Genomic DNA, 22,729 nt, shown 5'->3' with positions numbered 1-22,729 from the left:
ACCTCAACTAATCCTAATTACTTTCCAAAGGCCCTACCTCCTAATTCCGTCATGTGCAGGGTAGGGGTTTCAACACATGAGTTTGGAGGACACAAATATCCACAACAGATCCTTTACAGATACTTTGCCGACCCTTAGAGAGTACTAGTACTGTATGTTGCTAAGAGCATAGCTACATGTATTAGAAGTGAATGATCAAGTGATACGGTTACTAAACTATAATGGGAACTGAGGTTCCTAATCAGGACTCCTGCTTTGACAGAAGACCATCTTAACTCAACGAGGAGGGAGACACCTGCAGGCAAAGTCAGAATTTTCTGCAGGAAAAACTTTTGAGTTCAACACTTGAACAAGTGCTCAGTTATGTATTTAATCTGTTAACCATGCTTCTACAGATGGTTCTCTCTGGCAAAGACTGCTTTTTTCAGTAAGCCCCGAGACCTTCTGGGAGAAATAATGTCTCAGGACTTCCCGAAGGGAGCATTTTATGATTTGCAACAGAACTGCCATATCATGCCAGAACAAATGGGCATCACAGCTGGAGCCAACACAGCAAGAAGGTAGAGTAAAACAGACATGAGCAAGAGAAGTGAGGTGTTTATTTAGAACAATGGAGCTCTGATGTATGTTTCAATACATGGGGAGCTGGACATGTAAGTAAGAAGACATACATGAAAGTCAGTAACACAATGGCCTCTGTTGATATTAATATAACTTATCTTTGTTTCTTTCATTTTGTAATCAAAACTCTTGAAAAATGTTTGAAAAATACACTATTTTTCAAGTAGGAAGGAAATTAATTTTATGATATCATTTAGTGAAAAAAACACATAAACCAAAATGGGAAGAAATGATGAAGAAATACTATCCAAGAAGGAAGGGACGTAACTGCTTAAATCAATGTTCATTGTCTAACATGGCACTGCTGAATATTCTGATTCTCTTTCCCTTACACCCCATATCCAACCCACCAGTACACTCTGACTCTGGCCATTTCCTACCATCTTTGGCTGAAATAAGAGTCTGAACTACCAGTGTCTCCCTTGGATGGCAGATGTCTCAACCTGAGTACCCCTGCCTCTGTTCCACACAGCATTCAGACTGACCTTCCTAAGCACAAATCTGATCATGTTCTTCCCTGGGTTAAAACCTTTCAATGGGTTCCTTACCAAAAGCTGCATCAAGTCTTTGCTGTGGCATGTGGCATCTTTAATCTTCATTGTGGCATGCAAACCCTTAGTTGTGGCATGTGGGAATCTAGTTCCCTGACCAGAGAACTAGAACCCAGGCTCCTGCATTGGGAGCGCAGTCTTAGCCCACTGGACTACCAGGGAAGTCCCTCAATGGATTCCTATTATGGAAAAACCCCCAATCCAAGTTCCTCACCTCCTAGTTAACAAGACTTAAATAATTTGAACTAACTCTCTGAACATCTCATACCATTCTATTCTGAAATGAGTTCACATTCCTGTCATAGGAACCTTACCTTCCTGTTTCCGGCCAAACAGAATCTTGTCTCAAGACATTTATAACTTGTTCTTTTCTCTGACTCTAATCTCCTTCACCTATTATTCAGTCTTAATTCCAGTTACCTCAAAGAGGTCTTCCTTGACCACTCAGCAAAAGCAGTTATCTCAGTCACCCTCTGCTACATTTTCCTCACAGTATTTGCTTGTACCATGGCAAGTACTAAATAGGACCACACTAGGTATCAGCGCATACTACTATACTAAGTACTATGTGCTTGCTGTCTTCCCCTCACCTTCTAAAATGTAAGCATTCCTTGAGGGCAGACATCATTTCAGTTCTGTATTATCAGTACTGGGAACAGTGTCTGGAACATACAAGTGCTTAATGCAATTTTATTGACTAGCTACAAAACATTCGACAGATCATTTCACTTTCTCAGCAAATCACATATGCTTTGAAATGTAATTAATCAAACACTGCTATTTGGTTAAGTATTTTCCAATTATTTAAATAAAATAGTTACTATTTTGGTCACTCAGAGGCATTGCATTAGAAGTGTTTTATTTTTAGCAACTAGATAGCTGCTAAAAATGCTAACATTAACACACAGTTTCCAACGATGGGAACACCTGATACATGCAGTGTCCAGTCAGGTAGATTACTGAGGACTCGATATGTGACCAATGAAGCAAGAGCTGCATTTTTAATTTCATTTCAGTGAATTTGAAGTTAAATTTAAATGGCTACATGCAAGTACTGGCTATCAGGCAGGACAGTGCAACTCTGAACGTTAGATGTGAGCAAGCAAATGACAGACTGCTAAATGCTGTTAGAAAGAAGATGAAGTTCAAGGTGAACTGAGGCAGAACAGGAGGTTAGAGAGGGAGGCAGAAGCCATATAACAAAGAAATCCATTTTAAGGCAGAATCATATAAAATTTCCAATATTTGACCAGTTTTGATTTTCAATTTTATATACTATTATGTTACAGAATTTAAAATGCTTTCTAATCTCTATATAAAGCAAAAGGGATTTTCAAATTTAAGACAACCTAGTCAATTCCTAATTGATACTAAAAATATAAACAAGAAGTAACCTCGAGGTAATCTACATTCCATTTATAATCAGATTCAGAGCTTACCTTATGCTTCACAATATGGTTCTACTGTGGGCAGCCTAATAACTAAGGTAGTTTGAAAGATCAATTATATTTATATATTAATGTTAACAGATATGCAGATGACACCACCCTTATGGCAGAAAGTGAAGAGGAACTAAAAAGCCTCTTGATGAAAGTGAAAGAGGAGAGTGAAAAAGTTGGCTTAAAGCTCAACATTCAGAAAACTAAGATTATGGCATCTGGTCCCATCACTTCATTGGAAATAGATGGCGAAACAGTGGAAACAGTGTCAGACTTATTTTGGGGGGCTCCAAAATCATTGCAGATGGTGATTGCAGCCATGAAATTAAAAGACACTTCCTCCTTGGAAGGAAAGTTATGACCAACCTAGATAGCATATTCAAAAGCAGAGACATTACTTTGCCAACAAAAGTCCGTCTAGTCAAGGCTATGGTTTTTCCAGTGGTCATGTATGGATGTGAGAGTTGGACTGTGAAGAAGGCTGAGCGCTGAAGAATTGACGCTTTTGAACTGTGGTGTTGGAGAAGACTCTTGAGAGTCCCTTGGACCGCAAGGAGATCCAACCAGTCCATCCTAAAGGAGATCAGTGCTGGGTGTTCATTGGAAAGACTGATGCTGAAGCTGAAATTCCAATACTTTGGCCACCTCATGTGAAGAGTTGACTCATTGGAAAAGACTCTGATGCTGGGAGGGATTGGGGGCAGGAGGAGAAGGGGACGACAGAAGATGAGATGGCTGGATGGCATCACTGACTTGATGGATATGAGTTTGAGTGAACTCCGGGAGTTGGTGATAGACAGGGAGGCCTGGCGTGCTGCGATTCACAGGGTCACAAAGAGTCGGACACGACTGAGCGACTGAACTGAATGTTAACTGTATTTAAACTGCATTGGTGAAAAGCATCTGTATTCTTTTCCTCTCCATTTTTAAAATTTTACTATTTTTGCCACACTTGTGAGCTCCTTATTATTTCTGCTCACAGCTTGTGAGCTCTAGTTCCCTGACCAGGGATTGAATCTGGACCCTTGGCAGTGAAGGTACAGAGTCCTAACCACTGGATGGCCAGAGAATTCCCGCCTCTCAATTTTAAGTGAAGAAAAAATTTCAAAATTGGTTAGCTTATTTGAATGTCATATCAGAGAATTATTCTGATTAAAATACATATTTATCAATAAAATATTTCTCTTTGGTCAATATTCACCCGTACAGATGCCAGGACATATATACAATGACTTAAAAAAAAAAATCTCCATCTTTTATTAGATTTTCTGATCTTCATGAATTCCTTTCTGATCTATAGGTGCCTTTTAAAAACCTTATTTCTGACAAAATAAAATCGCAGCTCCTCTGTTTTAGCCTGGTATTTAGTTACCGTCCTAGCAAAATATAATACAGAATTTAGGATACATTTTTATTTTTATATTAAGAATTACATGAAAATATCAATCTTTCAGGTAATATAATTTAAAGATAAAGAACATCTTCTACAATAGTACAGCCATATCCATTATCCTATGTTATATTTGAGGTAAGGACTTATGTTTAGTGGTACTATTAGAACTTATTACACTTTCAGCATTTTAGCACTTTATTTCCAAGTTTAAATTACAGTATTTTAGGCAGCCATGTATAATGACATTTCCCTACACCAGAATCACAAAGTTGAGTGGCTGAGGATGCGTTAGTCTTCAGATGAAATGAATTGCCTAAGATACTGCCACGTGGGAAGAGTCAGGAACAAAACCATAACTATGATCACAGCATCAGAAGGTTAAACGTTGTTTTATCTTCAGATTTTAAAAACATTTTTCATCTCAGAGTAATGTTTTAAGCCTTTACATTTGTAATACTGTTGGGAATAATGCATGCAAAAATAGATATACAATAAAAAATTTAGTGCTAATATTTTTTTTAAAAGTGAATTCCCAGGCATTTTATATAGTACAAAATGAAGTGCAACAATTCAATATTTTAAGCAGTAGAAGAAATAATCTAGCTTATGCCCCAGTCTCTTAAAGGGATTACTTGCATTAAATTATTCAACATGATCTAGTCATTTTTAATACACTAGAATAGGTAAAAATGTCACACAACAGCAAGATAAGTTTTTCTAGCAGGTGGATGTGACTCTTACAGGAGCAACAGCAATTTCCTTTTGAATAGAAAAGGGCATTTAGGCTTTCCCACTCTGGTGTGGTTACAACTATCCCCAGGCAGAGGCTCCTCCTGACCTCTATGGCATGCCAGCCTCTGTGATCGTCTTTTAATATACAACAGGGCATACGAAGTCTGTTATATTCTTCTTTGTATTCCCAGGACTCACTCCAGTGTCTGGCAGATAATAAGAATTTAATAGTGTTTGTTAAATAAATTTAGCAATAGGTGGAAGAAAATCCTTTGTTTCCAGGGAAAGATACCACTGGCTTTTCTGGGGAGAGTTCATGATGAAGCTAAATAAAACCACCTAAGGTCATCCCAAGGCCAAGATATTTCTTTACTTTTAAAATCCAGTTGTTGAGTCAATCAATACTATTTACAGTAACATGAAAAATAGAAAACTCTCTTATTGTAAACATTTTCTAAGATTCTACAACATGTTTTGCTTTCCCATTTTGGCTTCTAATAATTCCTTTGAAACATGGCATCTGGTCCCATCACTTTATGGCAAATAGACGGGGAAACAGTGGAAACAGTGTCAGACTGATTTTTTGGGGCTCCAAAATCACTGCAGATGGTGACTGCAGCCATGAAATTAAAAGACGCTTCCTCCTTGGAAGGAAAGTTATGACTAACCTAGATAGCATATTCAAAAGCAGAGACATTACTTTGCCAACAAAGGTTCGTCTAGTCAAGGCTATGGGTTTTCCTGTGGCCATGTATGGATGTGAGAGTTGGACTGTGAAGAAGGCTGAGCACTGAAGAATTGATGCTTTTGAACTGTGGTGTTGGAAAAGACTCTTGAGAGTCCCTTGGACTGCAAGGAGATCCAACCAGTCCATTCTGAAGGAGATCAGCCCTGGGATTTCTTTGGAAGGAATGATGCTAAAGCTGAAACTCCAGTACTTTGGGCACCTCATGCCAAGAGTTGACTCATTGGAAAAGACTCTGATGCTGGGAGGGATTGGGGGCAGGAGAAGAAGAGGACGACAGAGGATGAGATGGCTGGATGGCATCACTGACTCAATGGACATGAGTCTGGGTGAACTCCGGGAGTTGGTGATGGACAGTGAGGCCTGGCATGCTGCAATTCATGGGGTTATAAAGAGTCGGACACGACTGAGCGACTGAACTGAACTGAACTGAACTGAATTGAACTGAAGTTTAACCTAAATTTTGCTTTGAGCTGATCCCTTGAATGGAATAGTTTTCTCACTTTAGAAAATGTAAAAGGATATTGAATCTAATCACAAGGAAACACCAGACAAATCCCAAACAAGGATCGTTCTTCTAAAAAAGGGAAGGCCTGTGTTCTTCCAAAATTTCAATGTCATAAAAGACAAAGTCTATGGAAATGTTACAAAAGAGACTAAAGATACACAACTAACTGCATAAACCTATACTCAGTCCCATACTGGGAAGGGGCAAAATGGCATAAAAGATGTTATTGGATCAAGTGATAAAACTGGAATAAAAACAGTGAAATATCAAGGTTAAATTGACTCAAGTTAACTGTAATTCTCAGGAATTACACACTTAAGAATTTAGGGATCGAGGGCTATGATGTATGAACTACCCTTGAATGATTTAGAGACAACATTGTGCATATAGACCCACACATGTGCACTGAGAGTGAACACACGGGAGCATCAAAGATAAATGATAAAGCTAATGAGACAAAAATCTTAATAGACAAATTGAGGTATAAAGTATACAGGTGTTGTGTTTTTTCAACGTATCAACTTATAAGTTTGAAATTACTTTCAAATGAGTAAGAACAGGTAATCAGAAAAGGACATTCTCTTTTTCTCCGTATATTCTTTCAAGGTAGCCAACTCCAACAGTCCTTCCTGGTTCTGCTGTGAGTCTCTTCTCCTGTCTGCTTACACACTTGTTAAGATGTCAATTCTCTTATATAAATAATTGTGTTCTTGTTTATTTTCATTGTTTAAACAATCTAACTTCTTTTTCAGGGAAACCTATAGAGAATACTGCATTTACTCCAAAATAAAATAGCAGAGGTAATTTACAACCTTTCTAAACAGAAACAACAGGTACAACCCAGGTGTTCTAGGTTCATCATATATAATTAAAAATATTTTCAGAAAACCATAATCACCTCTGTAAGGCCTACAAAAGTGGATTAAGACCTGAACTCTGTCATTTGGTAGATTAAAGTCTAATGGGAGATAAAGATATAACTATGATCGAAAAGAGAGTCAGAAACAACGAAGATGATATTTCTACCATTGCATAACATATTTCCCCAAACTTGGTAGCCTAAAACAATAAACATGTATTATCTCATAGAGCTTCTGTGGCCAAGAACCCAAGAGGACTCAATGGCAGATAAGATGTAGGCGGGCCTCCAGTCATCCCAGGGCTACTAGGGCTGCAAGGTCTACTGCCTGGGTGGCTCACACACACGCAGACCAGTTCGTGGGGAGGAAGCCCGAGTTCCGCATCTCATGGACTTCACAGCGCTGCTCCAGTGCATGCAGAACATGGCAGCTGGCCTCCTTGGGAGTGAGCAATGCAAGAGAGCACAGCGGGAGCCGCAATGTCTCCTAGGACTTAGCCTCAGAAGTCACACACCGACATTTCCACAGTGTCCACACTGTACTGGTTACACAGGTCAACCCTATTTAGTACAGGAGGGGACATCACCAGGGCATGAGGTAACATGGGGCAGGGATCACTGGGGGCTGTCTTGGAAGCTAACTGCCACAAAAGATAGAAGATACCAAGGGAGGACAGAGAAGGTGCAAGTAACTCCATTCCCTTGGCTGCCAATGACAAACAACTATTAGGTGATTATCTCTGGGGTATAGTCTAAGTTTAGCTCTTCTCTGAGAAAGTATACCATAACTGCGACAGGGCATGTGACAGTCTGGCAATACCCTTCCCTCTTTTAACTGAGCACATGGTAGAATGTATCCAAAGAAAGCTTCACGGTTGTTATACTCAGCTACTGGGAACCCACCACTCACACTTACTCCACTCCAGACCGGTGCATATTGGTCTCAGCCTGTCCAATTGTTTGCTACATGATCCTTAGTATGAAGTTAAATGCAGAACTGCCCCCAACCAACAGATACCTCAAATGCAACAGAGTCTTTCTCCCATTCACAGAATTAGAAGCGCAGAATCCTTGAATTACAGGGGATTTTACTGTTTAAAAATTGTGTATTCATTCATTCATTCTTAGTTGCAGTACACAGGATCTCTGATCTTTGTTGGAGCACTTTGTGTGGAATCATTAGTTGCAGCATGTGAACTCTTAGTTGCGGCATGGGTGGGATCTAGTTCCCTGACCAGGGATCAAACCTGGGTCTCCTGCACTTGGACTACTGGATCACTGGGGGAAGTTCCACAACGGATTTTAGAAAACTTCATCTCTTCTTTTAAAGAAATGGGGATGAAAACTACAAAAAGTGGATTGTCAATGGTAAAGAGGGAGTGAGACTTGTAGAAGAGTTGTAATGAGAACCGCAGGATGCATCACCTGCCCATAAATGCTACTGAAATAGGCAACAGAGATCCAGACCAAGGAACGTCCCCATGAGGTTCCAACCATCACCATGAGGGTATACTGAACACACACGCTTCCATTCTCTCTAGTAACCACTGACCTTTGGCAAACTCCTTCTCCACCAAATGTACAAAGGCGGCTTCAACCCAAAATAGTGCATCATGTGCTTGTTTTTCTAATGGAAATGTTGGACTAAGTCTGATCCACCTATAATTTATTGTTCTGCGATCAGTAGAAGGCACATAAAAGATGACTGGAATAACGCAGCTAGCATAAACAAGTACTATACTTGGTATGAACCTCATTACATGGTAATACACAATTGATTATAGAGTAATGAGGTTCATATCTAGTACTTGAGTTAAAGCCATCTTTCCCCATTTTTCCTTCAGTTACTCTCCACTGAGGAGGGGGCTTCCTTGGTGGCTCAGATGGTAAAGAATCTTGCTTGCAATGTGGGAGACATGGATTCTATTCCTAGGTTGAGAAGATCTCCTGGAGAAGGGAATGGCTACCCACTCCAGTATTCTGGCCTGGAGAATTCCATGGATTGTATAGTCCAGGGGGTCACAAAGAGTCAGACACAACTGAGTGACTTTCACTTTCTAGGAGGAGGGATGCACATGCAAATTATCTGTGACTGGCAATTAAGTACTCTCAGAAGCACTAGTGCCTCCCATGTTATTTCCTGGGACATTCCCCATGAATACCCCCAAGGATATGCTGCTTTTCACAAAATGATTAACATCCAGTGTTAAATAGTTAAGGTCCTTTTCATAATCACCAGGCATCACAGGCATTGTAGATCTGATAGCAGGGCTAAGTCTATAGAAAGCAGGGCCAAAGCAAGAGATGCAAAGTTCCAAAATGATGTCACGGGCTATTGCGTTTCCTTCTCTTTTTCTAAATTGGGCCGCTGCTGTTTCCTCACTGAAGGAGCTGGCTTCTGCAAAGTGAACAACACAGTAGCACCTAGCATAAAACAGGTGCCCCATAAACGCTCAGGCCCTCTCTTCTTTTTCAACTGGACTTCTGTGTTTTACGAAGACAGAAAAACAAGATGGAAGATTTTCCTGTTGCTTAGGAAAAACAACTAAAGCTTGTTTAGAGAATATACCTACAAATACGAAGTGAAAGAAGCCAGCTATCCGGTATGCGTGAGTGCTGAACGGCATACAGTAATGTAGGGCTGGGTGAAAAGGATTGAGAAGTGGAAGGAAAATCTTATTAAGAAAAGATTCCTATAACCCATTCCTGACTTCTCCCATAACAAAAATTTTTGGTTTTGAAATGATAAAAACAGCATGAAAAGGGCCCTGTATCAGTTTACATGGGCTGCAATAACAAAATACCACATCAGTGATTTATTTCTTCACAGCCAGAAGTCCAAAATGAAGGTATCAGCAGGCTGGTTTCTTCTGAGGCCTTTTTCCTTGGTTTACAGAGTTGCTTTCTCACTGGGTCCTCACATGGCCTTCCCTCCGTACACTGCACATCTGTGTCCTTATCTCCTCCTCTTATAAGAACACCAGTAATGTTCTTATAAGTAATGGATTAGGATCCACCCTAAAGATTTCATGTTAACCTAATCACGCCTTTAAAGAACTTATTTTCACATACAGGCACATTTTGAAGTACTGGGGGTGAAAAGTGTCAACATATGAATTTTGGCAGAGGTGGGGAGCCCAATTCAGCTCATAACAGGCCCACACATTGTCAGCACTCTTGTTTGCATTTATAGTGCAATGACTGCATCTCTATTTATTTACATGTCACATATGCAAATGAAGTAATACAGCATGATGATCTGAACTTATTAAAAAGCATCTCTTTTCTGCAGAAACCCAAATCTATAAACTGTACACAAAGTGTGGTGAGTCACTTGATAACCTGCCAGGGCTGGCTGGCCCAAGGTGGTGGGTGGACCACAAGGAGCACCAAAGGTCTCTTTCCTAATCAAAGCTTCCTCACTGGCTTGCCACAAATCCTAAAATCCTTCTATTCCTTCACTGGCACTTTGTTTCCTCTGAAAATGTAAACAATCTCTGGAAGAGTAATATATTAACCGATCATTAGCCACTAACATCTTAGGGTAGAAAAACTAAGATTGCAGTCTTAAAATATTATGAATTCTGTCAAATGGAATTTTATTACTGCTCAGCTACTGGAATGTTAACAACAGTCTTCTTTAATGATAATTCTAGTCTAGGCCATTCATGTTTAAAAAAAAAAAAAAAAGACGGTGAGACAAATATGTATAAAAACATTCCCTCACCTAATAAAGAAACCTGAGAAGAGTAAGGGGAAGGTGATGAAATTAACATTTTTGAGTACCTGCTCTGTATCATGTATTGTTATAAATTTTAGAAAGCAAATTATTCACTCTTAAAAATAATTCTATATAGTAGTATTAACTGCATTTACAGATGAGGAAATGGGCTCAGATAAAGTAACATCAGAGTTTGCTGATAGGTAAGGAGAGATTAAAACCCATGTCTGGTTCTGTGGCTTGTTTGGTGGGTACATGTGCTGAGCTCTAGTTTCCTCCTTTTAAAAATAAAGGTGACAACAGCAGATAACCCTACTTTTCATAGCACTGTTGTGAGGTTTATGTGAGTTGATGTACACATAAAACAGTGTGGTGGAAGACAGCAGAACTGATGTGCAGCTTCTGAGACTAGACCTTGTCGCCTTCTGCTCCGTCCCCTAGAACACTTCCGCTGCCTTGTTAAAAAGTCCAAGGGAGACTACAAATGAGGAGAGATAGCCTGGAGTCAGACAAAGGCCCAGCTGACACACAGCACCTTGGCCTCAGATCCTTCACCCCAGGCCAGCTGCCAACTCACAGCGCCTGCTCAAGTGGACCCAAGAGAATTTCAGTCACCTACAGAATCAGCACAAACACTAAAGCATTCTGGAAATCCACAGAGTACAGCAGACGCTACAGACACTTAAGCATCCTACCATGCACAGGAAGGCCCACTCCTCCCCAAAAGAATTCCGGTCCCAAATGTCAATAGCACTGAGGTTGAGAAACTCAGTTACCTGTAATGCAATGGTGGCTAGGATTAAGATGGTAGTGGGGAGAGGTGGACAAGTGCTGAGATTCTAGATGTATTTTTAAATATTTTTAAAGTAGAGCTGACCATATTTGCTGAGGGATTAAATGGACAATATGAAGGAAAAAGAGGCATCAATGATGACACCAAAGTTTCTCACCTGAGCTATTAGAAGGATGAAGTGTCTTGTACTAAGATGAGGAGGGTGGTGGGAGCAGCAAGTAGGGGAACAAGAGTTTTGTTTTCATTTGTGAGTGAGAAGTAACAGATGGAAATTCAAGCATCAAGTTTTGGACATACTAAATTGAAATACCTATCCACTCAGCCATCACGTGAATAAACTTATCAACCAGGCAAATGGATATGAGTCTGAAGTTCAGGGGCAAGGCTGGGGTTGCAGAAATAAACCTGGAACTCTTAGCATCTATACAGTATTTATAGCTATGGGACAGGCTAATGTTATTTAGAGAGCAAATGTAAAGTGAGACAAGATCTGAGCTCTGAGGCATTCCAAAGTAAAGAGGAGGAACCAGTGAAAGATACTAGTAAGATAAAGAAGACAACCTGAGGTAGGAGGAGGAGAGAAAAGAATGATCAACAGTGTCAAATGCCGCTCAGATGTCAAAAGGAAAAGGAGGGTTAAGAAACGATCAAATCCAGTCGCAAGGAAGCCAACACTGGTGTGGAAATGAACAGTTTTGGTGGGGCTGTAGGAATGAAAATCTGAGTGGCCTGGACTCAATACTAGCTATAAACAATGATCTGCTCTTTTGAAGCCTTTGTAAAGCTGAGTCAAGAAACAATAGTATCTGGAGGGGATTTTCTTTTCTACCAACTTATATACGCACATGCATAGAAAAGTTTATAGTGTGACAATTCCCTTATATCTACCAGAGATTCAAATTTTAACACTTTCACATTAGTTTTTCCTATATACATATATATACACACACAAACACACAAATACATACGTCTGAACATTGAAGATAACTTCAAGTCTAAATATCCTTCAGACACACCTCCTTACAAAAGCCTTTTCTCCTGCAAGAGTAATAACTATAAATTCAGTTCAGTCACTCAGTCATGTCTGACTCTTTGTGACCCCATGAACCACAGCACGCCAAGCCTCCCTGTCCATCATCAACTCCCGGAGTCCACCCAAACCCATCTCCATTGAGTCGGTGATGTCATCCAACCATCTCATACTCTGTCATCCCCTTCTCCTCCTACCCTCAATCTTTCCCAGCATCAGAGTCTTTTCCAATGAGTCAGCTCTTTGCATCAGGTGGCCAAAATATTGGAGTTTCAGCTTCAATATCAGTACACCCAGGACTGATCTCCTTTAGGATGGACTGGTTGGATCTCCTTGCAGTTCAAGGGACTCTTGAGAGTCTTCTCCAACACCACAGTTCAAAAGCATTAATTCTTCGGTGCTTAGCTTTCTTTATAGTTCAACTCTCACATCCATACATAACCACTGGAAAAACCATAGCCTTGACTAGACAGACCTTCATTGGCAAAATAATGTCTCTGCTTTTTAATATGCTGTCTAGGTTGGTCATAACTTTCCTTCCAAGGAGTACGCATCTTTTAATTTCATGGCTGCAATCACCATCTGCAGTGATTTTGGAGCCCAGAAAAATAAAGTCAGTCACTGTTTCTCCATCTATTTGCCATGAAGTGATAGGACTGGATGCCATGAATGTTGAGCTTTAAGCCAACTTTTTCACTCTCCTCTTTCACTTTCATCAAGAGGCTCTTTTAATAGCCATAAACACACTCAGAAAACTATATTCCCAAATATATTCTATAGCTAGGCATACTTGAATTTTCCACTGTGTTTTAAAGCAGGTTCCTGGCCCCAGCCCCCGGCCCAAACCAAGATTTAATCCAAGTCCATGCACTGCAATTGTTATCACGTTTCTTTGGTCTCTCTCAAAGACTTTGAAAAGATCTGTTTTACAGAATGGATTGGATGATTCCGTTATGACATTTAACTTGTTCTGTCCTGGAAGGGAAGGTTTTGAGGGTAGTTAAGTGTATTTATTGTTTTTGGCACAATATCCTAAAATTAACATTTCCCAACTTTCTGATCTCTTTCTCTGCAAAGTCTTTTAGTTTCAGAAAATTCTCAATTATTCCAAGATTTTTTTCATACTCAACTGAGCAAATTTCAGGGCTTATATACTCCATATTCAGAAAAAATATACTATCATCTCCATTTACTGTAAGAATTCATGGGAGATCTCATCTTAAAGCTAATCAGTACCCAAACCAAATATCATTTTATTGATTAATCATGACAAATTACATTTGGAAAGTAAAATGAAGTCTCTGAAATTTCTTTGCTGATTAGCAAAATAGTGCCTCCTTATACTTGAGGGTGAAAGCTGCTGTCAAATAATGCCTACGTGACTGGAAATTATAATAGCCAGATGAGTTTACTGGGTTGGTGCTGGTATGTTCTGTACATTCCTCTGTCAATATAGTAAACAGGTTAAACACAGATGAAAAATTTGACTATATTAATATTTGGCTTCTTTAACTGGTCATTTATGTACAAATTCTTTAAACAATTTAATTAATGTTCTTTAAGCAACTTAAAATGCAAATTGACACAACGTTTACAGCTAGAATTTCAAGGAACATTTATTGTTGCTGTTGTTCAGTCACCCAGTTTTGTCCGACTCTGTGACCCCATGGACTGCAGCATGTCAGGCCTCCCTGTTCCTTACCATCTTCTGGAGTTTGTCCAAGTTCATGTTCATTGCATCAGTGATGCTGTCCAGCCAACTCATCCTCTGACCCCCTCTTCTTCTACCCTCTATCTTTCCCAGCATCAGGGACTTTTCCAATGAGTCGTCTGTTCACATCAGATGACCAAAATACTGGAGGTTTCAGCTTAAGCATCAGTCCTGGCAGTGAATATTCAGGGTTGATCTCTCTTAAGATTGGCTGGTTTGATCTCCTTGCTGTCCAGGGAACTTTCAGGAGTCTTCTCCAGCACCACAGTTTGAAGGCATCAATTCTTTGGTGTTCTGTCAATTCATCTTAAAACATTTTCTGCCACAATCTTCAAATTATCATCTTTTTCATAGTGTTGGAAAGCATTAAAAATAGAATTTTTTATACAAATGAATTTTATACTCTTTAATTCAATGAACATAAATTCCCTCTACCTTGCATTGCAATTCTGTTAGCTTACAAAACTGAAACTATTTAGCATGTTATATGAGATTTAAATTATGATGAAATGAGTAAAGCAAAACAGTTAACGATTTTTAACCATTTTATTTCATTTACTTGGACTTTGGTGCTTTGACACTGGAATATTAATCAAATCATTGACACTTAGAGTGGTTTTCAATTCCTTTGGGTCTACAGACTATTTCAGTGAGGCAAATGACCTTCACTAGTCATCTAGTCCACCTCACCCAGATTACCACTGCAAAAAACCTTCACTTGAATAAATCAGAAATTGGGAATCAGACTTTAAGAAGCACTTTCCCTAAGACCAGAACCATATAAAGATAAAAATTGTAGCTATTATTACCTTATAGTAAGTCAGCCTGTAGCTCACTGGAACTTTCACAGACTAGCAGGAAGACCATGATCATACTAAGTAAACTTTAGACACAGAGCTGACAGGAGGGCAAGAACAACCAGTAGAAAATCATCCTCTCAGTTCTCCAGCTAGGATATTATACCGTAATATATACAAAAACACAACTCTTCCACACAACTCCCTTAGTACTTTAATAATTTTAATGGGATTTTAAACATTACTGAATTACTTGCTCTCATATGAAGCAATGTAAGGCAACAAAATCAAACATGTTACATATTTGCAGTAGCCGGTATGAGGTGGGCTCCAGTGGGCCCGGTCTCCTGCTGTTTACACCGTGTTCATCCCTCCCATTACATCAAGGTGGGTCTGTGCAACAGAGTGATGGGATGTCACTCTAAGGCTGTATTATCAAAGATATTGTGGTTTCTGCCTTTTTCTCAGACACCTGCTCTGGAGAAAAGCCAGCTGCCATGTTGGGAGGACACTCAAGCAACCACATGAGACCCTGAATTAGAACCACCCAGCTAAATCACTCCCAATTTCCTGATCATCAAAAACTGCATGAAATAATAAATGCTGTCTTATAGGCAGTTTTGGGAAAATTTCTTACAGAGCCAGGGATAATATTTAATAACATGTATTAATTTAACTGGTTGAAGTTATAAGTCTCTTTAACTTCTCATTTAGGTATTAAAAATCACATGTTGATGCAATGTAAGGTAGTTAAAAACAAAAAACAAAACTCACTAACAAATACCTACCGAGTACCATTGAGGGCAAAAAAGCTCTCTCATACTCCACATGAAACTTCATTAGGGTAATATTCATGCTGACCTCTAACTTCTCACTAATTCCTCCCTAGGTAGGAGGGAGTAACTGGTCTGATAACAAGTTTGAGAGAAGGAATTCTGAGGCTCACCTAAAAGTGAAGTGAAAGTGGAAGTCACTCAGTCGAGTCCGACTCTTTACGACCCCATGAACTGTATATAGTCCATAGAATTCTCTAGGCCAGATTACTGGAGTGGGTAGCCTTTCCCTTCTCCAGGGATCTTTCCAACCCAGGGATCGAACCCAGGTCTCCCACATTGCAGGCAGATTCTGTACCAGCTGAGACACAAGGGAAGCCCAAGAATACTGGAATGGGTAACCTATCCCTTCTCCAGCAGGAATCGAACCGGAGTCTCCTGCATTGCAGGCGGATTCTTTACCAGCTGAGCTATTAGGGAAGCCTACTTGTCTAATACTTGTCTAATCTCACCTACTTGTCTCCTTTCCACTTGCGACTTGTCTCACTGAACAGAGCTGTTTGTTCTCGTCTGCCCTCTGTCACACAGTAAATATAGTGGGACAAGCTCTACTCCTGTAGAAAGAGAAACATGAGGTTTAAATCTGTGTAATTCTGGAGTGCCACATTAGGGAGTTCATTGTTTCTGCAAACCTCAGACACATTTTCCAAACAACTTTTTCAGTAATTAACTTATATCAGAATCTTCATCTATCTGACTTCTGTGTCCTATTTCTAAACTGGATCCAAACTTCAGTAAGGGAAAAAAAGGGGAGGGGGCAACTTATCAACTTCTAAACTAAATACAAACTATTAGGGGTATTTTGTGCCCTTGTGCAGTGTATAGTCTATTTGGCATATAAACTAGAACACCCGAAAGGTTACATAATAAAGAATTACCTAACAAATATAAACTTTAAGCACGTAATTATTACCAAACATGTGAGAAATTATGATCATCTGTGAGAATCAGAACATCTGAAAGAGAAAGGTAAAAACAAAGACCTACCCCATGCCAAACCTATAAACTCAGGAATGGGACCCAAATAACTGCGCTTTTAATAAGTTCTCAAAACAATGCTGATCCACACGAATCTAGTCAAAGTGAAAGTCAGCTGCTCAGTCGTGTCCGACTCTTTGCGACCCCATGGACTAGCAACCCTCCATGCTCCTTTGTCTGTGGGATTCTCCACGCAAGAATACTGGAGTGGGTTGCCATTCCCTTCTCCAGGGGATCTCCTCGACCCAAGGACTGAAACTGGGTCTCCTGCATTGCAGGTAGATTCTTTACCGTCTGAGCCACCAGGGAAGCCCCAACCCAAGATATACATGGCAGGTGCAATGACTTTGGAAAAAAGGAGCCTGCTATGAGCTAGCAAAGGAAAGATGATAGCAAACAAAACTTGAAGCAAACTTTGAAAGATATACAGGGATGGAAGAGGTGGATGAGGTGGAAGAGGATGAGGGGAAAACATCTGCTGAGGGCTTCTTAACTGTAGACACTCTCCTATATATTACCTCGTTTGAGACGATTTCATTTCATATATGGAAAAACTGAGGCCCAGACAGATTAAATAATTTGCCTGAACTCATCAAATTAGTTAAATGACAGAATGAGATTAGCAGAAATTTTCATTTTAGAGATGAAATTGAGCCTCAAGGGGGTAAAATATGTCAGAAGTAACAAAATTGTAAAGGGGCAGAACTGTGATTAAGAAGAGAAGTGGCCAAGATGAAACCAAGTCTGTCAATCTAAAAGCTCTGCTGTTGCTGCTTTTAGTAGGTTGGGAAGGAGGTCTGTCTTGCTTAGGCAAACACACAAAAGAAGGAAAGCAAAAGCAGACTTAAAAAAAAATTAGACCACTGCAAAACAGATTATATTTTAACTTGTTATACAGCCAGAGAATCATACATTAAAGGCCACCAGTGGCTTAAAAAGCACTCAAAAAATAACTGTTTAATCATTATGGTTTTGTCTCAATTGTTTAGTTTACTAAATAATTACTAACTGCCATTAGCAGTCAGTCAAGAACCAACTGTTAAGACTGATGACTTATCAACTAGTTGGAAAGCACCAAACTAGTCAAAACAGTCAAGCTAATTGTATAGCTAGCCTTAATCTTAGAAGTATAATGTTAAGGCCAGAATAATTTTATTAAAAATTGCTTTGTTGTTGTTTTTCAGTCACTATGTCCAACTCTTTGCGACCCCCATGGACTGCAGCATGCCAGGCTTCCCTGTCATTCACCATCTCCTGGAGTTTACTCAAACTCATGTCCATTTAGTCAGTGATGCCATCCAATCATCTCATCCTCTGTCACCCCCCTCTCTTCTTGCCTTCAATCTTTCCCAGCATCAGAGTCTTTTCCAAGGAGTCGGCTCTTCGCATCAGGTGGCCAAAGTATAAGAGCTTTGGCATCCATCCTTTCAATGAATAGTCAGGGTTGATTTACTTTAGGACTGACTGGTTTGATCTCCTTGCAGTTCAAAGACTGCTTTATGACAATGTTTTATAAGACTGCTTTGTGGTCCATGTTATAATTTTAAGGACTTTTAAAGTGAAAGACAGTGAAGATAAGTCCTTAAAATATTTGTCTCTATAAGGACGTCAGCTCCTCTTTTCTATCTCAAGACCAAAATAAAAATTAAACTCTGTAAGGCCCTTCCTGTAATTAATCATTTTTTCCTTCATTGCTGCTATACATCATTGCTTGTACAAATTTAGCATTTATTTCATTTTGCCTTGCATTAAAGCTGTTTGCTTAAAAACGTTAGTGCTTCTCTTTAGGGAGGACTATGCATCACCCACCTTTGTATTCACCTAGCGTTTAGCACAGTGCCTTGCACATTCAATAAAAGCTCAAGAAGATGAGTACATAAGTTATATATATCAACACATTTCCTGTATCAACCTTGAACTAACAAATATAAGAACACGGGGAAATACACTGTTGAAAACATTTCCATTTTTAAGCAGGTTTGGTCAGCCATGTAATTTGGGAACCACCAAAATAATTTATTTATCAACAAATATGCAGTATGTACCATGCAATGTATATACAACAATGGGGAAAAAAAAAAAAACAAACAGATGTAGTTTTTGCCCTCACAAAGCTTACACCTAGTAGGAAGACAGACAATAGCATATAAGTACATGTTACGAAGAAAACAAACAGTAGGTGAAATGAGGAATTAGAGTAAGGATGGAGAGTAAGAGCAGCTTACATAGGTGCACAGCCTGACAAGCGAAATTTAAGCTGAAATTGAAGGGTGAGAGTCAGTTATGCAAAGAGGAGAATACTCAGCAGTGTCACACACTAGCAAAGTAATGCTCAGAATTCTCCAAGCCAGGCTTCAACAGTACGTGAACTGTGAACTTCCAGATGTTCAAGCTGGATTTAGAAAAGGCAGAAGAACCAGAGATCAGATTGCCAACATCCGCTGGATCATCGAAAAAGCTAGAGAGTTCCAGAAAAACATCTACTTCTGCTTTTGACTACTCCAAAGCCTTTGATTGTGTGGATCACAACAAACTGTGGAAAATTCTTAAAGAGATGGGAATATCAGACCACCTTACCTGCCCCTTGAGAAATCTGTATGCAGGTCAAGAAGCAACAATTAGAATTGGACATGGAATAACAGCTTGGTTCCAAATCGGGAAAGGAGTATGTCAAGGCTCTATATTGTCACCCTGCTTATTTAACTTATATGCAGAGTACATCATGAGAAATGCCGGGCTGGACAAAGCACAAGCTGAAATCAAGATTGCCAGGACAAATGTCAATAAACTCAGATACACAGATGACAGCACCCTTATGGCAGAAAGAGAAGAACTAAAGAGTCTCTTGATGAAAGTGAAAGAGGACAGTGAAAAAGTTGGCTTAAAATACAACATTCAGAAAACTAAGATCATGGCATCCGGTCCCAAGACTTCATGGCAAATAGATGGGGAAACAATGGAAACAGTGAGCGACTTTATTTTTGGGGGCTCCAAAATCACTGTAGATGGTGACTGCAGCCATGAAATTAAAAGATGCTTGCTCCTTGGAAGAAAAGCTATGACCAACCTAGACAGCATATTAAAAAGCAGACACATTACTTTGCCAACAAAGGTCCATCTAGTTAAAGCTATGGTTTTTCCAGTAGTCATGTATGGATGTGAGAATTGGACTATAAAGAAAGCTAAGCGCCAAACAATTGATGCTTCTGAACTGTGGTGTTGGAGGACTCGTAAGAGTCCCTTGGACTGCAAGGAGAGCCAACCAGTCCATCCTAAAGAAAATCAGTCCTGAATATTCATTGCAGACAATGCTGAAGCTGACACTCCAATACTTTAGCCACCTGATGTGAAGCACTGACTTCCTAGAAAAGATCCTGATGCCAGGAAAGATTGAAGGTGGGAGAAGGGGACGATAAGAGAATGAGATGGTTGGATGGCATCACTGACTCAATGGACATGAGTCTGAGTAAGCTCCTGCAACTGATGATGGACAGGGAAGCTGGGCGTACTGCAGTCCATGGGGTCACAGAGTGAGACACGACTGAGCGACTGAACTGAACTGAATTGAAGGGCCTAAAAGTATGTGTGGGTCATGTGCTACAATGCCAGCTTCAGGGGAGAAGTTACTACAGAACACTCCCCAACCTTCTATTTTTCAATTTTTTTGCTGTTGTTTCTGCCAACACTTATCTGATAAGAATTCTCCTGCCTAAATTAAATTTAGGCAGATTCTCTTGCCTAAATTAAATGACAGCATTAACTCTGGGGAATGCAAGATTCCTTCCAAATTATACTAATTTCCTTTCAGTCCTTATGACTATTAAATTCATCTCAAAGTGACACCTCTTTCCCAATTAGGAAAGAGTGTTTCCTCTATATCAGCTTTCATTTTTTGATTTGAAGCCCTCCTGATTGCCAATCAACGTGTTGTATGATTACTTCAACAATTACTTATTGAACGTTATTCTGTCATCAGAAAAAATGCACTGCTGGCTTTCGGAACTGTATGTTGCTCTGGAATATAAGGTCACACAGCAGAAGAATTAAGATTAGAAATCCAAAATTTCAGCATCTGCTCTAGGGCTCTTCCTTATCTTCTGTCTTCTCATTTTGTGAGTGAAAATCAGAGCCAAATTAAGTTTAGGTTACATAATGGGCTGTCACCTTCTGTCTAAATTACAGTCTAAAAGTACAAAATAAGATCAAACTCTCATACTACTTTCTTGCGTGGTCACTACATGGCTGTATTCACAAATAGGTTGTGTACATCTCTATCACTGCACATATTACAGTATGCTAACTGTCCTCCTAACTGAACTGAATTCACTGAGTGCAAGAACTAAAATTTCTTATATTTTTAAGTATGCAAATACTGGCCCAAGTGTACTGCCAAAAATATTAATATACATTCACATTGCTTAACCAAAACCCAGGGACTGGATGTTTTAGAAACAAGAATTTCTGTGAACTAAAAAATGTCACAAGGCACACAAACCATTTCAAAACACCTTACATACCAGTGGCCAAGAGCAGCACCTCATAATCAAGCATATTAATATTTCTTCAGCAAAACATAATGGATAAATGAAAACTATATATACCTTTTTATTAGTTCAGGTTGCATTTTGCTCCCAAATGAATACTATCTCCAAGCTTAAAATGCTTTTGCTTTTCAAATCCTTTTGAATGTTGGTATTAGAGATAATATGGGCTGTATTCACAACAGTGCTGCTACAAGACGCGATTAATCACTTCGACTCTCATCTTCTGGATGAGACCAGAACAAGCAGTTATACCAGGCGGCTTTTATATCCCAAGTTTGGAGAGACTTGTTTTATCACTAAGGAATCCAACCTAGCAGAGAGGATCAAAAGCTGACAATGCGGGGGTGGGGGGCAGGAATCCTAATTGTACAATACCGTATTCTTATCAGAGCTGCTCATTAATTATTAATTTAATAAGCTAGCTCCATTTGATTAGATCATGTTATTTTTTAATGAAAATGGGTAAATAAAACTCCTGTCCCATACGGCTAACAAGAGTATGGCGGCAGTCAGTTGTGAATTCTATGGGAAGATAACTGCACTTTTTGGGGACCAATGTTCATAGAAAGAGGGATTCCAAATATAATGGTGAGAAATAAGCAGAAATGTACACATTTTTCTCTAATTATAATTACTCTAATATAAACCAAGGTAAATTTTCTAGTCAACCTCTCCTGATTGACTTTTATATTATTAGCAATCTTATATAAAGTCCTACATGTTTTTCTCTACTTTTCACAAATGGAAAAAGCTCTGCAATCAACACCGAGCACACTAAAATCCATTCTTTTCTTTCCGTAACTCAAGCCCCACCTCCACTTTGCTTCTGTTACTATAAATTTTTTTCCTCGGCAAAATACCCAATTTGCACTGAAAGACTACAAATCAACTCTGCAGGCAACAATGTTTGATATGAATCAGTCTGGGGATGTTGATTTTCAATCTTAAAATTGTATGGACATTTTAACTGAATCAATTACTTTGTTCAATATATGACATTAACATTCAGCAAGTGTTTATTACAGAAAAGTGTATTCCATTCTAAAAACGGAAATACCAAGTGTGAAAATGAAGTAAATCTCCTTGAGTTTTGGCTACTACTTCAGAACGAAATACTACCTTCTCATATTTTCCTAATTCGTTAAAATAAGAAAAAGAAAACCTAATAGCTAGATCTTAACAAGTATATCCGCACGTTACTTACCTAGTACAACAACAAAAAAGGTGAACAAAAACTAACCAGACTATTTTTCAGTCTGGAAAAAACAAATTCCCTGTTCCATTTCTTAGCTATTTACATTCAGTAGTAACGAAAACTAAAATCCTTCTCACTGGATTTCTTGGTACAGGGGACTGATTTCCTCTATACTATCTTATCAAAACGATCATCATTAAATATTTAAATTACTTAGCTTGAGAGCACTTAAAAAAAAGCCCCACAGTCCAAAATGCCAGTGGTGACTATTCTGTAAGG

At 39.2% G+C, this 22,729-nt stretch overlaps 2 long non-coding RNA genes across 4 annotated transcripts in view; both read right to left on the bottom strand.

Moving 5' to 3' along the window:
* The window catches only part of LOC113902341, a 93,339-nt gene that overhangs the window by 69,651 nt on the left and 959 nt on the right, over nucleotides 1–22,729 (bottom strand). The window lies entirely within an intron of this gene.
* On the bottom strand, nucleotides 14,327–16,883 carry LOC113902340. Of its 3 annotated transcripts, XR_003513781.1 has the most exons (3): nucleotides 16,186–16,883; nucleotides 15,689–15,846; nucleotides 14,327–14,446 (listed from the first exon to the last, which is right to left on the bottom strand). It is a non-coding gene; the product is annotated as an uncharacterized LOC113902340 (long non-coding RNA). The 3 variants fall into 3 exon arrangements; XR_003513779.1 differs by lacking the exon at nucleotides 14,327–14,446 and having other exon boundaries at nucleotides 14,634–15,846; XR_003513780.1 differs by lacking the exon at nucleotides 14,327–14,446 and having other exon boundaries at nucleotides 14,634–15,846; nucleotides 16,190–16,883.

The sequence above is a fragment of the Bos indicus x Bos taurus genome, chromosome 12 (genome assembly GCF_003369695.1).
Source record: "Bos indicus x Bos taurus breed Angus x Brahman F1 hybrid chromosome 12, Bos_hybrid_MaternalHap_v2.0, whole genome shotgun sequence".
In the NCBI taxonomy this organism is placed as follows: domain Eukaryota; kingdom Metazoa; phylum Chordata; class Mammalia; order Artiodactyla; family Bovidae; genus Bos; species Bos indicus x Bos taurus.
The sequence above is the reverse complement of the archived record's forward strand: the minus strand, read 5'-3'. Positions and strand labels throughout refer to the sequence as shown.